At 39.6% G+C, this 17446-nt stretch overlaps 1 protein-coding gene across 3 annotated transcripts in view; it reads left to right on the top strand.

Annotated features, from left to right (window-relative positions):
* The first annotated feature begins 12291 nt into the window (after positions 1-12291).
* Positions 12292-17446, top strand: part of kank3 (KN motif and ankyrin repeat domains 3) — a 45684-nt gene continuing 40529 nt past the window's right edge. The window contains exon 1 of one of the 3 annotated variants that reach the window (XM_085246338.1): positions 12292-12384. The gene's annotated coding sequence lies outside the window, so the exon portion shown is untranslated. The remainder of the gene's footprint in view (positions 12385-17446) is intronic. The other 2 variants (XM_085246340.1, XM_085246341.1) reach the window with 2 other exon arrangements.

Raw genomic sequence — 17446 nt, 5'->3', positions numbered from 1 at the left:
GACGCCCAGATACAGTGAATTACAATAGTTCAACAATGAGTTGGACCAGTCAGTTTCCCAGTGTTAAGTAAAAGATAATTAGCAGCCATCCAGTTCTTAAGGATAGATATATTTAGAAAAGACATTTACAATTAGATATCATCCACTTAACGTTGATATGAAAGGTGCAGAAGATAATAAATACAGTTCAAACAGTACGGGCGCCAAACCAGAACCTTGAGGTACACCATAGGACAGAGTGGCAGATGAGGAGACGTAGATAATGCCGTTAAACCGAGACGTACAAGAACAGTCTATTCACCTGCACCTCTCTTTATTAAAACGTCGATTTGTTTCTGAAGAAGATAAATCTCCATCATAAAAATCAAGTCTGATTTCACTTTTTGTTTATTTTCATTATATTATTGATTCATGGTAGTCTGGCTCCTGTTTTTCATGTCAACTTTTGGCAGAGAAGAAAAGTGGGTGAAAGGTAATGCTCGTGCACAGCTCGTACGCAGCTCGCGCACAGCTTCATGTGTTGATGTCATGTGGGATTCATTAAAAACAGCTGTTATTCACAAATGCAAGGCTGCTGCTCCATTCGCTGACTTTCTTCCCACTGACCTTTTACCTAGTTTCCACACGCTCGCAGCATCCCTGCTTTACGACTCACTTTGGGACTGGTGGTGTTTTTTCTTTTACACTTTCTGAATGCACTTTAACCCAGAATGCAGCACCGTTTCCTCAGGGCGTCCTCCCTCTGATCAAACAGAGGAGCAGAGCCAAAGACATGTAAGTCAGAGGTTAGATTTGTGTTGACTGCAAAAACATGCTGACTTTTCGTGTTGATGTGAGTGTGTTAATTGAATTTTATGGCTGCTGTAAATGCCCGAGCATAGTAAAGTAGCACTTTGACTATTACCCAGTTTTCCTAACTCTGTGTAAAAGCATCAATGTGTAAATTTAAACACTTTCCAAGCATCCACACTCTTAGGAAGGGACAAGAGAGAAGTTTGACACTTTACTGGAACCATTATTTTATTTTTTTAAGTTAAAGCAAACAGATGTTTTTAAATAGTATTATGATTAGTTTTTATTCCTTGAATTATCAAAGTAGTACTTCATTTTTACCCCTTTCAGGATATTTAAGATCCCCCCCACTGGTTTCCAGGCGCCTCTTCAAAAGCTTCTGCTTGTATTCATGCAGATTTTGAAGTTCACTTGGATCCTTGTCCTGGTGTAAAAGCAAATATCTTCTTTAGACATTTGCATCCAGGATTTGTTGGCATTGTGTTGCAAGTATAAACCTGCATCTGTGTGCAAAACAACATTACCAACCCAAACAAACTTCCCAGTGCAGATGTTACTTTTGCATAATTGTGGATGAGATCACAGATACGATCTGAAAATGTTCTTTGATATGTTGTTTTGACTCCCACTTTGTTTTTATAAGAAAGGAAAATCGCACAATGCTGTGTCTCGACCTGCGTTGCATTCAGCAGTCCAACCAGTAAACACTAAAATGACAAGAGGGGGGAAAGGTCACATCAGATGAAGGCAAAACACAGAATAGGACCATGTGTGTAGTCCATATGCTGGTGGTGCTGGTGGTGGTGAAGGTTGTTTTGGAATAGCTGATGGAAATTTTGAAAGTCACTGGACATCCAAGAAGAGGAGGAGGAGGAGGAGGAAGTGGCACAGTGGGAAAAAATCAGTGGTTTAAAGCACTGAGCTTAAAAAAAATGTGGGCAGGAGAAGTGACGGAGAAACAAAAGGAATGAGGGACAGATGTTCTTTATCAAACATTTGTCTAAGCTTCATTTAGCATCATTTCCATGAGTTTTCAGTCAGTCTGAAAATGTCATTAATCAGCACAGGCCACGGCCCGCCTTCTAGATCCTAATGACTCATTTAAGGCTTAATGAGACTCAGTGGAGAAGTGAACGTTTTATAAGTTTGTGAAAAACATGAATAATTGACATGAGGCACACTTCAGTCATTGTTTGGTGTAGCAGTTACACCCTTTCACCTAAAACAAATGCATCTTAGGCTGTTTTCATCTGAATTTCATCACTAAAGTAATCTGCTGTGGGTGTGGTGCACAGTGTGCTTGTTGTTCTTCTGTAAGCGATAGGACCACATTCCCATTAAAAAGATTCCCTTTACCAAAACTCTGTGGGACTTTCCACTCTGATTTGTGGTTGCCAGATTACTAAAACCCACAAGTTTGAGTTCTCCACCTTGTTTAATAGTCTGATACTGATCGCACATGTTTCAGCATACTCACACTCAATAAAAAGAAGCAGGTATATTTTTGTTATTAACCAGGTATTAAGCTCTGATCATTGGTTCACTTCACCCTCCATCCCGTTACTCTGCACTCTGATTGGTCGTGACTGCTCCTGGCAGGCCATGCTGCTGTTTTTACACAGCTCACCTTTTACCCAGAAACTGGGAGGAAAGCCCTCACATGTGTGAAAATGAACAGAAAACAAATAATAAGTGTTGGTTACCGCATTTGTAGAGATTAGGGGCATGGGCAAAATCAGCCCTCTGGTGAGTGTTTGCATTTTGTCTGAATATTCAAATTTCATGGGATTCATATGATATCCTACAAAGCTCTGTTTGTGAGCAGCTTAGAAGAAATCAATAAAGTTTTTCAGTTTTTAAAAATGTAATCTTAGTGGTTTCTAATCCAGAAAAAATGACTGAAATGTTAGTAATGGATAAGTTTAGTAAAACACTAACATTAAAACTGCTAATAAAATTGATTTAATTTATGTAACTTTTATCATTTTAATTTGATTATGTAATATTTTGTGAGTGATTACTGTGAAACAACAGTTTGTTTCCTGAAACTATGAGTTAATTTGTGAGTTTGACCTCAAATACCTTAATTGTTCTAGTTTTTGTAACTGTTAATATTTCTTTTTGTAATGTTGATCCAGGAGTCATCACCAACCAGAGGATGAATTCACCTGACTTTGTTGAGGCTGTAGTTTTCCTACTTTTCCTGCAAATATTCACAAACTGCACAGTCTCGGATGTTTCTGTCTTCAGATCCAACTGTTTGAAGCATTTCTGTGAAATCTATGGATAGTAATGTTCCCATCAAGATGACTTGTACTGACTCAGGAGAGCTCCAGGCTGTTCTTGTAACACAACTATCATATCAGAGAGCTCCAGTACTTGTTTGAACAGGACTTTTTTCCATTGCAGCATCCAGAGCTGCTAAAGTGTATTTTCACAATAAAAGAGGGAATCTGTTGTGAGGCAACTTTAAATGACTCATCTTCATAAAGCAAGAGGGTGATGGAGCGTTTCCTAAATTTATTTTTAACCCCAATTTAACAAGAAAACACGTAACGAGGCCGAGAGTGACGGAAACTCTTTCGGTTATGGGAGTTCCTTTTTCTGTTAAATGTGAATTTTCTTGTCAGTAAAATGCTGAAACATTTGAAAGATAATAACTTATAAATAAAGTAGAAATCAGTCATTCTTTTAAACAGGCTCGTTCTTATGTGACACTTTTCTGCTCTGGTTTATATAACATGCCTCATTCACACACGCTTTATTCTGAGATTCAAGATTCACACGCTATTGAACACACTGCAGAGCAACTTGAGGTTCAGCATTATGCCCAGTGATCTTTTGACTGGAGCAGCCAGGGATTGAACCACCAACCTTCATATTAGCAGATGACCCATTCTGCCTCCTGAGCACCCTCAACACCTTAAGCCAGTGGCTCAGAGAGCCTCGACAGGTGAGGCATTTAATGAATCTGATGTTTTTTTTTAGGGAAGATTAACAAACTTCAAGAAGCTAAAATGATGTAATTCTTGATATAAAGGTCTCCTGTAATTCCGACTCTTCTCTGATCGAGTTTTAAAGGAAAAATGGTCAATGACAAAATAATCATTACTATGATGTAGAAATAGAAATCTATAGCCACTTAAACTAGAAGACTGCATCAGTTATTTATTTGTAAGCTTGTTTTTCTTGGAAATTCTGAGCATTTATGTGCGCAGAGGCCTTGAGACCAATGTAAATGTGTTTATGACTCCTTCCTGTGTGGCCTCATTCTGACTCTACTTGAGAAAACACATTTTGCTGCCAGCCTTTTCTTGGACTTTGATGCATACTCTGAGCTGATAGACAGGTATACTCCTACCTCCATCCTGTACGTACAACTAACTGCTCAGCAGGGAAATTATTTTACAGGTTATTGTTCTGATAAAGAGCCGCTGCTGCTTGGCCTCCAGCTTTGTTTTTCCTCCCTGGCCGGTAATAGCGTACAAAGGTTTCTACAATGTTACCATGAAATGCGGCAGTGCGAGAAACAGCAGAGAGGAGTGGTACCACTGATGGTACAGAATGTGCAGCAGTTTTTATTGCAGTGTTTGTCAGCATTTTAATCATTTCTCAGTTGGGAACGATTGGAACGTGCTGTGATCTCAGGTTTGTGTTTACAGGTGGTTTCTCTGGCCCCAAGTGGCCACATTTTTTTTTTCATCCATCATCCATGAACAGATCGTTCGGGTGTTTTACTCAAAAATTACAAATAATTTCCTGATGAACTTCTGTTTTAGTAAGATCAGTGAAAATCTACCAGGAGAGTCTCCTCTGGTGTTGCACAGAGCAGGCGTGGAGCTAAAGCTCAGACTGATCCGAATGATAACTTCCTGGCTTTGTCGTGTTTAATGCACATTGCACGTTCGTTCTTGAAGACAAACCATCGCACTGATGGAAGTAATGACTCACTGAGAGAAACCTTGCCAACACACAAACAACCAGCAACCGCCCTATGTTTCTGGTGGGATGAACTGGGTGTTGACGCCATCCGTGATAACAGAAAACCTTTGATTTGTGGCAATATTAGCAAACAAAAACGTTATGATATATTACCACATGTCCTGTGAACAGCTTAAAAGCTTCAAAAGGACCTTGAGAGAGACATGGAAAGAGAGAGACTTTGCCCACTAAAATCAAAGCTCTTTCTTGGGCATAATGGAACTCCAGATTTTTTTCTCCCACACATCTGTGTTTAAAAAAAATGAAAGGTTAAAAGGTTGACTTTAGCTGATTGCAGTCTCCTCTTCTTTTAGGAGGATGAGGGTGTGTCCATCTTTTTTAGGCATGATCCAAGTCACTGTGAGGGTGACCTTCTGAACCAGAAGTCGTGCTTACCTGGAGGAAAAAGAAGCCATAAAACCTTTCAGTGCTTCCAAATTGCTGCAGCTTCCTCCATCTGTAGGATCCATCAGAACATCTCCTCATGCGAACTCCTGCACGTCTGTAACTGTGGCTGTAAGAAGAAAAACAGCAGCAACCTGTAGGAGACGTGCAGAACCATTAGCAGGAAAATGCACTGGTATACTGAAATAGATTTATAAATTTCAGACCATTTCTACAGTTTACAGAGGTTACAGCTGGGTGGGTCATGACCACACACAACAAAGAAATAAGTGAATGAGTGACTAAGTAAGTGACTATGGTGCCAGACAGGCTGGTTTGAGTAATTCAGAAACTGCTGGTGTGCTGGGATTTTCCCACATAACCAGGTTTACAGAAAATGGTCAGAAAAAGAGAAAAATATACAGCTCTGGGTTTCTCTGGGTGAACATGTTGATGTAAGAGGAGAGTGGCCAAAACTGCTTTGCAGATAGGAAGGCAAGAGTAACTCAAATAACCAATTGATAAAACCCAGTTAAGGAGAAGAGTGTTTCTTAAAAAAAAAAAGGAGTGAATGAGGAAAGACAAAGGGCCCTGGGTTGGAATTGTGTCTCGCAGCACATCTCTTGCTCAACCAGGCGAGATGTACTGGTGCCTCAGAAGAGCATCTCTGAATACACAACATATTAAACATTTAAGCTGACGGGCTACCGCAGAGCACACCAGCTTCATTCCCTGTCAGCTATGAACAATAAACTGAGGCTACAATTTGCACAGGCTCCCCAAAACTGAACAATTCAATTCAATTTTATTTATACTTACCATATATAAATATACCATATTTATACTAATCACAACAACAGTCACCTCAAGGCGCTTTATATTGTAAGGTAGACCCTAATAATAATACATAATACATACAGAGAAAACCCAACCATCATATGACCCCTTATGAGCAAGCACTTTGGTGACAGTGGGAAGGAAAAACTCCCTTTTAACAGGAAGAAACCTCCTGCAGAACCAGGCTCAGCGAGGGGCGGGGCCATCTGCCGTGACCGGTTGGGAAAAATGTAACCTTGTGTAACATGTAAGATTGGAAAAATTTAAAATGTTTGTTGTGATGAGTCTTAATTTCTGCTGTAGGGTCAATATTTGGCATAAACAACATGGATCTATCCTGACTCGTATTAATGGTGCAGACTTGTAGTGTGAAGTAATACTGTAGTAATACTGTACTGTTTTCTTATCACACTTTGAGCCCCTTAGTACCAACTGAGCATTATTTAAATGCCACAGCCTGCCCGAGTATTGTTGCTGACTATCTCTATCCCTTTATAACCACAGTGTACCCATCTTCTACCTGCTGGTTCCACCAAGCTAACACTCCTGGTTTCTTTGGGATGGAAAATATCATGTCAATATAGACCCGAATCTCTGAGAGTTTTTCCAGCAGCTTGTTGAATCTGTACTTTGAAAGAAAATGCAGTTTTAAAGGCAAAAGGGAGTTCAACACTGACAAGGTGTAACTTCTTTTTTAAATGAATGTATTCAGTTGAAGTCATTGTTTGTTTTTGCCTTGTTTCATTGTAGAGACCAAAAGTTTTATGTTTTGATCCAAGTGGGGGAAAGGGTTATCTGTGTATGAGTGTTTCTTAAGAAGTGGACCAGGTCACAGGTCTTTCTACCAAGATCACAGAAGCAGCAGCTTTGTTACTTCTAAGTATCTGTTCCTCCAGGGTGGGATAGTTTGGCTCCAGAGATATGAACTGTTGAACTGCACTGCTCTTCCCGTCCAGAGCCTGCTGTGTTTTCAGTGTCGTGTTGCTCATTAATGTATTGACACAGTGTCATGTCGACCCTGCTGGGTCACACTGACCTGAAAGCATTGTTGCTTCAGCCTTCCTGTCCAGCAGCTCACACTCCATCTTATATCAGTCAAATCCAAACCAAGGTTCAACAATGTGTCACCTCTGCAGTGTTACAGTTCACAAACTGCTTGCCTCTAACCCAAAATCAAACAAACTATCTTGCCAGCTTTCCCCAGGCTTAAAACATCTCATGTGCTTCTCAGAACTAATGATAACAGGTTTCATTATAACCACATTTAAAGGCAGTTTGACATTATAATCTCAAACATTTCTCTCTGTTTCCAGGTTGTTTAAACACTTTTTTAAATCATATTTTTGTGTGTCAGTCAGTAATAAGTGATACAATATTCTATAAGAAAACCATGAGCTGAGATTTTGATGATTGTGACTCTCGTGCGTTCTCTCAAAGCTCTTCCTAAAAAGAAAAAAAGAAGAAGTTTTTTTCTTTCATTGTTATAGCTCTGTTCTCTCACCCTCATCCCATAAAGACTGTGTGAGGTGAAGAAATGGTCATGTCATCACTGTGAACTGTGTAAGTTCCCCATAAAACAGGCTTATAAGCAAAAAGGAAACTGCTTCGGGAGAGGGAGAGGTGAACTGTAACTAAGTCAAATGTTCCTTTTTCTCTCATAGTTTATGGTTTGTTATGGCAGCAAAAACAAACCAGATGCTGGATGGTCTGGCTTCCCAGCAGCAGAGAAGGAGTGGCATTGTTCCCCTATTGTTTATAGATTTGGATGAAGGATGGCAATTTCTTGCTTAGTCGTGGGTCCAGGGTGGGGCCCTAGTAACGATCTGTGCAAGGTAATATGGACCACTGATCTTCTATCTTGGTCTTGGTCTGGCCTGACACCAAGGACCAGTTTGTCTTGGAAGACACTATCTGGGGCAAATTTCTCCTGGATAAGGTGAGATGTTTCGGGCAGGCCTGACTGGGAGCCAACCCAGGGCATTATATCTTTTGGCTGATATGGGAACGCCTCAGCATCCACCCCCAGAAGAGCTGGAGGAGGTAGCAGATGAGGGTCTGGGTATCATTGCTTAGACTGCTGCTCAGTGACCTAAAACAATGGATGGATGAATGCTAAACCCAGTAATAAAAATTTATATTACACTTTTTGAGAAAGCAAACAACAGCTCTGTGTGATATGAAAAAGATAATAAATGGTTGAGAATGAGTGTATTATTTGAATTTTAATATGTTGATTGTTTGAGCTGATGCACAAATAAGAAACAGGTTGAGTAGACTCCAACAAAAATGCAGGCCCAAACTTTGAGCCTCAAGGCCATAAAAACAGATTTCACAATTAATTGCCGTGTAAGCTTAACAATGGTTACAATTCACCATTAACAAGGTTTTTAAAAAACCCGTGAATCCTCAGAGACACATTTGAGAGCTGAAAGTACAGAGTAATGTAGCGTTCATTTGAGGTCATTTCTGTGGGAAGAAAATCCCTGTGGACAGACCAGTCATCCATAAAAGTTCTTGGATTAAACCCTCCCATAACCACTGACAGCAGTAGTTTCATCTTTGGGGCCATCAGTTTGATTACCAGCATGAAAGAGCTCTTAGGTTTGGACCCAAACTTAGTCCTAATTGCACGCTTATGTTTGACTCATGCATGAATACTCCTATAACCCCCGTTGTGACTCTGTTCTGCACGCTGTCCTGCTGTTAAATTTCACGCAAACAGCAAAAACAAAATGCTCTTTATGTTGAACTTGCTTCATAGCTCAGACCAGAGGACCACTGCAGTAATGAACATGGAGCAAGGCGATGAATTAGAAATGACTGAAGATACACAAGAGCTAAATGCAGCTGTGCACACCCCAAAATACTGGATGAACTCAACAAGCATGTCAGGAGAATGATGCAACATGATAATCCTTAAGTTTTTAGTTTTTTTTATAGAGTCTTTGCTTTGACGGTGATCAAAATGGTGAGAAATAACCAAAACTTACAGCAGAAAAATAATTTTGGGAATCAATTTGAGATATTTTAACATTTTGTTATGGTGCAGGGCTCTTCTCCCTAGTTAGTCTTTGTTACACTTCATTCAGACTGGTATCTTTGTGTGTGGCTGATGTCTTTTTATTGTATTAAAGCCAATATTTTCATTCTTTATTTCACTGAAATGACCCTTTACAGTTTCTTTGTTTGGTTTCAAATATTTTGGCTCAGTAAGGTTTCGTTTAAATTTTTAATTCAGTATAAAACATTTGGAAGCTTCTTTGTCACAGCCACTTTAGGAATCTTTTTGTTTTCAGGCGTCCTGTTTGTTGTATGTAGAGAATCCCTGTGAGTACCTTCATACTGGAAAGACTACAGCGCCCTCAGCTGTTGGATGGCAGGTGATGCAGTTTACAGTGCTTTATGAAGGTACTTTCGAATAATCACAATCAGAATCAGAAAGGGTTTTATTGCCAAATGTTGAGCGGGTTTACAGCATTAGGAAATTGCTGCGGTGCTTCAGTGCAAACATACTGTTATAAATACTGTTATAAATTAAGCTTAAATGGACATGAAAATAAAAATGAGAATAAGAATTAAAAGTGCTAAGTAGATAGATAGATATATACATGATATATACATGAGTGCAGGTGGTGATCAGTGCCAAACATGGAATGATGCAGTGAACACAACGTAGGGTCATGTGTTAGTGGTGGGAACAGTCATAAGGTTATTGTTCATGTGTCCAACAGCAGAGGGGAAGAAACTGTTCTTATGGCGAGAGGTTCTGGTGCGAATGGACCGGAGCCTCCTGCCTGAGGGAAGCAGGTCAAACAGACTGTGTCCAGGGTGAGAAGGGTCAGCTGAGATCCGAGCTGCACTCCCCAGTGTCCTGGAGGTGTACAGGTCCTGCAGAGATGGGAGTCTGCAGCCAATCACCTTCTCAGCAGAGCGCACAACACGCTGCAGTCTCTGTTGTTCCCTGATAGTGGCTCCAGCGTACCACACGGTGATGGAGGAGGTGAGGATGGACTCGATGATTGCAGTGTAGAATTGCATCATCGTCCGTGTTGGCAGGTTGAATTTCTTCAGCTGCCTCAGGAAGTACATCCTCTGCTGGGCTTTCTTAATGACGGAGGTGATGGTGGGCTCCCACTTCAGGTAATAAGTCAATCATCCCCTTTTTGAGGCCAGGAAGAGACACACAATACTTGGACGGTTTTGTCAATTTCAGATCTTGAAATTTCGAATTAGGCATGTCAAAAGCTCAACTTATTAACTCAAAATTCTGAGTAAATACCTCAAAGTAGGACCCAAAATACCCAGTAGGAGTTCAGTTAGACTTGACCAATAACAGCGTCCCCTGCCCTGTGGTTGGTGATGCTGTTATTTGTCATTAATCCTTCACTACAACTGCCAAAGCACCAAATGTGGGAAAATCTCTTGGAATCATGGTTTTTCATCCCTCAGGCAGACAGTCTAGAATAAATCGGCCACAAAGGCGTCTCAAGAAACTTTATTTTTAACCTCTCAGCTCCCAGTCTGGACTCAAGAGACAGACACCCTCTCTTCTTTAAAGATTAGGCTTTAAACTTTCCTTTTTGACAAAGCCCATAGTTAGGGTTGAATCAGGTGACCCTGAATCTTCCCATAGTTACCCTGCAATAAGCCCAGGCTGCAAGGAGCTTCCCATGATGCACTGAGTGCTTCTTCTTCACTGGCCTCCTTAATCATTAGTTATTATTCATCTCTGGTTCTCTTCCATAGCGTATCTTTTGTCTGTCTTCCTCCCGTAGCCCCTAACCAGTCACAGTAGATGGCCAACCCTCCTTGACCCTGCATCTGTTGGAGGTTTCTTCCTGTTAATTTACCAACCAAACCCTTTGAGTTAAGGAAAAACTTTGATCTCAAACCCAGAAATTTTAACTTGTGTTGGGCTTTTTTTTTTTTTTTTTTTTTTTTTTTTTTTTTTTTTTACAATGGCACAAATGACCTTACATGCAAGAAACAAAAGAAATATTTAAAAATGATTTATGATTACATGCCAGATTTGGCGCCATTTGACCAAACTGACAAACAAGTCCCGCCTATGTGTCGTCGGTCCCTGGGGGCTCCACACAGGGTTCCTGATTGGAGCATTCAGCTGTTTGTCAGTGTTCCTTCAAGATGGAATTAGCGGCAAACTCTCCAAAACCTACGTCAAAATATAATCTGTCGTTGCAGCTAAACAGGAAATGACGGAAAAGAAGGCCTCTGCATTCAAAATAAAAGCCAGTTAAAGCAACATTTCATTAGACGTTAAACCAACATACTTATAATAAAATATAAAAACATAAAAAGCAATTAAAGACAAAATAAAAAGTTATAAATTCTTATAAATAATATATAAAAGTTAAATATACACTTTTAAGTCTGCTTTTGAATGTAAGCATAGTTGTAATTGCTCTGAGGTCAGCAGGTGGCTTGTTTTAAAAGTACCTGAATGCATCCTGAGCACTAATTTTCTGAGATCTGCTTTGGGAACAGTTAAAAGATTTGCAGCCGATAACCTGCTACAACATAAACAAATCAGCACTTCAATTGTTTTCAAGCTTCAGCTGACATTACCCCCCCCCCCCCCCCCCACCCTTGATATTCACTCACACTAATAGATACACAGTATGCTCACAGAAGATGATTTTCATAGGTTAAAAAACAAAACAAAACCCTGTAAGACAAGGAATATGTATAAACACCAATGATGCTTTTCCAAATCCTCATCACTCTGTGCATCCGACAAACACACAAGTAGAGTGGTAGAAAGCAACGCATCAGTCATGATATAAGCAGTCGTGAGTTTGAATTATGTTTGTGTATGCTCTGCCGTGTTGAAAGAAAACCTGTTTGTTGGACTTATTTACTGATCAGACAATGATCTTTACTAAAAATCATGCAAATGTTAAACCTACTGTATTATTACTGTATCACTACTGAGAAATAAAATAATAAAATGCATGTTTTAGAAAATCAATTTTACAATACAAAAGCATGAATGAATAAATAAATTAATTAATTAAAAGTTCAATGCTCTAAATGTATTTATAATATCAGACAAAACATTAGATAACTGAAGCTGACAGGTCTGTCATCAGCGTATACACAGGAGCTGTGATAGAACGTGATTTAAGAAAACGAGATTAGAGATGTAAATGTATACAAGAGATAAAACAAACCCCTTCAGTGCAACGTGGTCGTTTTATTTTGAAATTCTAAATCGGAAACACATTTTAAACTTTTTCGGTAACTTGACCCAAAGGCTGAAGTCAGGAGGTAGGAGTTTTTTCCCCCTCCCTCCTTCTCCTCCCAAACTTTTCTTACCTCTCCTGAAGTTATGACAAGCCTCAGTGTGACTGGACGGAGGGCAGCCACAAGGTAAGACAGCAGTGCCCGAGGGGGTCCATGGCTGTATTGATTAGCTGATTATTACTAATCGAGCCTCTGGCCAAAGTAGTTGTGTCTTATTAAACAGAGGCTGCTGCAAACTGTTCCAGTGGATTATTGATAATGTCTGATTTTGTGTTTGCCTCTGGAACCTTATATATAATATATACATTTTTAAATTATTTTAAATGCTCCCTTTTTTAAATTTAGAGTCTACTCAGACTCTATTTAGGTTTTACTGAACTGTCTGAGTGGATGTGGTTTGTACTGGCTCCCTCGCCACTAATTTGGCAAACTGAAAATAGTTTTTGGTTCCCAAACAGGGCTTTTCTCCCACCACTGCATTTGCTATGAGAACCATTCACTTTAAAGCTGTGTTTTATTGCCTGCGGCTGTCTCACATTAGAAATGACAGGATTTAGGTCAGTGTTCGTGATATCTTTTGTGGTTTTCTTGTTGTGTTGTTGTTGTTGTTATTGCTGTTGCTTTGACTTGTCAAACCTCAGACGAGCCACTTCAGTGCGCATCTCCTTTTACACCTCTTCCTGCAGGACACACTGCAGCTTCTTCACATGTGAAGCAAACTAAATGTAGCTTCAGTAAAGAAGGGAACATCTTTCTGTGCCAGACATTGTTGTGGGAGGGGTGAGGCTGCTTTATAGGACGGAAATCCCCCTCCATCCCAAGTCAGCACCCCCAATATCTGTCCCCCTGGCTGCTTTCCTGTCTTATAATAAAGTGCTGTGATTCCAGTGTCTGGTTTGCCCTGTAGCTTTGCTGGCTTCATCAGCCTCTCACTATGAATCACTTGGGATGATGGACGGCCTGCAGCCACAGCTCCGGATGTTTAGCTTGAAAACAGCACTGCTTTAAAAAAAATCCTAAGTGGCAGCGCTGTTGGGGGCGTGTTACATTAAATACCAGTGAGGTGATGAGATATTACCCTCAGAGGCTCTTTTTTCCTTTTTTATTCACACATCCATGAATTTGAAGGTTTATAAGACAATAAAAACTTTTGCTGCATTTCTTTTCGATACAAAGACACAAGTTTTTACAACTCGACTTTGATCCTTCATCCAAACAGAAGAAGTGCACTTTATGTTATGAAGTTATTCAGCGGCTAAAGAATTGTGTTGCTGTCTCACCTGTATTAATGAAACAGGAAGTGCATATTTAAGCTTTTGGTTAAAGTGATTAACGCCACTACTATTAAAAAACAAGGTCTGCATACCCACAGCTTCATTTACCCTAACACTGGCAGTCAGTGTGGCAATGCTGCATATTATGTTGTAGGTATGTAATGTTGGATTTTTGATACTTTTGAGATGTTTTGAGTTTATATGGTTGCTATCTTGACAAAGTCTCTGTTGTAAAAGAGATCTTAGCTCAGTGGTTCTGCTATATTAATAAAGTGCTGACTGTGGTATTAATGCTCTGTCTTTAAAATCTGATCAGTTGTTTTTCAACTGAATCTATAATTAGATGTGTATAAGTACTATAAAGCAAGATTGGAAGTTTTCGAGCTATGTGAGCTTGAAGTCCGAGTTTTCTGTTTCATCAAAGTGTCCACCCTTACCTGGCTGAATCACCATGCAACTTATGCCGAACACATAACCTAGTTCTACTCTGCTAAGTCTCTTTTGCACTGCTGGATGTGCAACTACTAGAAGACAGAACACACACCGAGAATAGCTGTTCGGTCAGTAAAATTAATTTCACTTTGATTTGCCGACAAACTAAAGTGATCTCCAGGTCTCCTTTATTAGGCTGTGGGACGGTAACCTTGATGTTTAAATGGATCCAGTTTAAAGTTTCAGAGCTCTAATGTGTGGCCATTGTGTTGTGACCTTTGTTTGTATATTAAATAAGAAACCTCTGCAGATCCATCTGTGGCTCAAACCCAAGAGACATGTTTTGATTTTCTGGCCTGTTGTTTTGCAGTGAAGAGTGCTTTGTGCTGCCAACACACACACACACACACACACACACACACACACACACACACACACACACACACACACACACACACACACCCACCCCTCATGAATGTCATGGACGTTCTTTCGGTCAGGATGTTGTCGTTATGTTGCGCGTCATGGGATAAAACAATTTGTTGCCTGTCTGGGAACGATGAGCTCAGCAGAACAGGAATCATGAGATAAGTAGGTGAAGCAGTGCAGTGGCTGGTGCTCGGTGGCTCGTCGTTACCTCGCTATTGTCAGCAATTCTGCATAATGTAACCTTTTTGGATTTCTTGTCCACCCATCAGCTCTTCCTTAATTAACTAATGTGGGAGTAGGAAGAAAAAAAAGTGAGCTCATTTATTGGTTCGGGAGTGAAATATAGCAGCCGTATGGATTAACAGACTAAATATCAGGGCTCCAGAAAACTGAAATCAAAGAGGCAGTTGCAGTAAATACATCCTTAAGTCTCTGGATGAAGGGTAAGAGTGAGAAATTGATGGGGGCGATGAGGAGAAGCTCTTCAGAATTTGTGTTAAGCTCTTAATAACTTTGTGGCGCTCTCTCAGGGGAAGCTGCCTTTCTGCAACAGGACCCTGGGGTTTGACTTACTGCTGCCACCTCAAAAATAGCTTGGCAGTAAGTCTACTTGGAGGAGTCAAGAGGTCACTGTAACACTCTTGATACTCAGTGACAGGATTATATACATATATATATATATATTTTAATAAACACTGCCTTCCTAATTAATGCATTCCTGCCTGATTTACACCTCGGAGCTGATGGAGAACAGTTTATTAAATTAGAACTAAATTGCATTTGAGTGTGTGCTCATGAGTCCTGCTTGATAAAGTACATGTGGTCGTATTTTTAGCTTTATTACAAGTGGCTTTAATTTTAGCAGGCCAGTGCACTGCGGTGACATGATGCAGGCAGGAAAAAGAAAGCTGGACGCAGCAGTGTCAGGAGAAGTAAAAAATAAAACTGACATATTCTGACCGGGCCACGTACTGAGATACAACCGCCGCAGCGAGACCGGGCTATAAATCAATACTTCATTCGCTGTTGTTTTCCTTCGCATTTTGTGCCACATTCAGGTCAGATTTTGGTAATGGTAATTATGAGATCTAGACTTCTAAAGTAATAATTATGACTGGGAAACACAGACTTTTCTGACATCTTTGTTTATATATACCCAACTTGGTGCTGAGATAGTTTCATCAGTGTGGTATTTTTAAGCTCCAGAAACTGTAATCGCACAACTCAACGAAATACGTTTTCTTCTATGAATAGACTGACCCCATCACCCTTATGTGAAGAATTAAATTTTTGTATTGGTCTGCCCAGATCACGGAGCTCTAAACAAACCAGGTTAGTAAACAAGAGACCGCTGTGTGCCTCGCTGAACTTGGTATTGAATTTCTGATTTTTATTAGAGGTGCAACGATACACAAAATTCACGGTTCGGTTCGGTTCGATACTTTGGTGTCACGGTTCGATATTTTTTCGATACAAAAAAAATGTTCATGCCTTTTTAATTTGTCATTTATTAAAATTATAAATATATATTTTAACTCAAAAGTACAGTTTTTAAATTTAATGTTGCTGAAACAAAAAAGTAATAAAAAAAAAAAATATCTCAGGGCTCGTAAAATTTCAAAATCCCTGGTAGCCCTTCGGGCAGGGACTCTTCAGTTTTTGGTAGCCCAAAATAAATTTAAGTAGCCCGAATAAAAAAGAGAGCAATTTTTTGATTGATGTTTTGTTTCCTGTTTTGTTTCCTTTATAAAATTATACATTAAAGTATAATATTGTAAAGGAAACAAAACATTAATTAAAAAATTGTTGAAAAACAAATTACAACATTGTATAAAAATTACAATCATCAACTCAAATACTTGGTTCTAATTGAAGAGAAATTTCTATGAACTTGTAAGAACTGTGTAGGACATGAATCAGTCTGTGTCAGATCCTGTATTTGAAATTTCCACTGAAGTCACGGGTAAGAGACAAGTGGAACCAAGATCGAGGCCATTTGCTTTTTGAAGTTTGCAAAGACTGCTAAATTTTGCCAGTGGTAGTTCACTCTTTGCAACATAGTACGCTGTTCTAAACAGATTTTCAGGTTTATTTTTAGTATGTTATTTGCAATTGGTGTTTGTTCTGGGAAAGCTATTGCAGACTGAGCAATAATGCATTTCTTGCATTTCTCATGGGTTCTAATGGGGGCCTTTCTTAAAATGACTGGTCCCAGTAACAAAGGCGCTTGTCGACCCAGAAATCGAGGGAAACCCAACAACACACCCGGCAGAACATTACAGGGAGTGCAGAATTATTAGGCAAGTTGTATTTTTGAGGAATAATGTTATTATTGAACAACAACCATGTTCTCAATGAACCCAAAAAACTCATTAATATCAAAGCTGAATGTTTTTGGAAGTAGTTTTTAGTTTGTTTTTAGTTTTAGCTATTTTAGGGGGATATCTGTGTGTGCAGGTGACTATTACTGTGCATAATTATTAAGCAACTCAACAAAAAACAAATATATATCCATTTCAATTATTTATTTTTACCAGTGAAACCAATATAACATCTCCACATTCACAAATACAGTGGGGCAAAAAAGTATTTAGTCAGCCACCGATTGTGCAAGTTCCCCACCTAAAATGATGACAGAGGTCAGTAATTTGCACCAGAGGTACACTTCAACTGTGAGAGACAGAATGTGAAAAAAAAATCCATGAATCCACATGGTAGGATTTGTAAAGAATTTATTTGTAAATCAGGGTGGAAAATAAGTATTTGGTCAATAACAAAAATACAACTCAATACTTTGTAACATAACCTTTGTTGGCAATAACAGAGGTCAAACGTTTACTATAGGTCTTTACCAGGTTTGCACACACAGTAGCTGGTATTTTGGCCCATTCCTCCATGCAGATCTTCTCGAGAGCAGTGATGTTTTGGGGCTGTCGCCGAGCAACACGGACTTTCAACTCCCGCCACAGATTTTCTATGGGGTTGAGGTCTGGAGACTGGCTAGGCCACTCCAGGACTTTCAAATGCTTCTTACGGAGCCACTCCTTTGTTGC

This window comes from Mchenga conophoros, linkage group LG15, assembly GCF_057382185.1.
Source record: "Mchenga conophoros isolate Kocher_MC1m ecotype Shallow Benthic linkage group LG15, M_conophoros_male_GT1.1, whole genome shotgun sequence".
Classification (NCBI taxonomy): domain Eukaryota; kingdom Metazoa; phylum Chordata; class Actinopteri; order Cichliformes; family Cichlidae; genus Mchenga; species Mchenga conophoros.
Note: the sequence above shows the minus strand (reverse complement) of the source record. Positions and strands in the feature narration are given on the sequence as shown.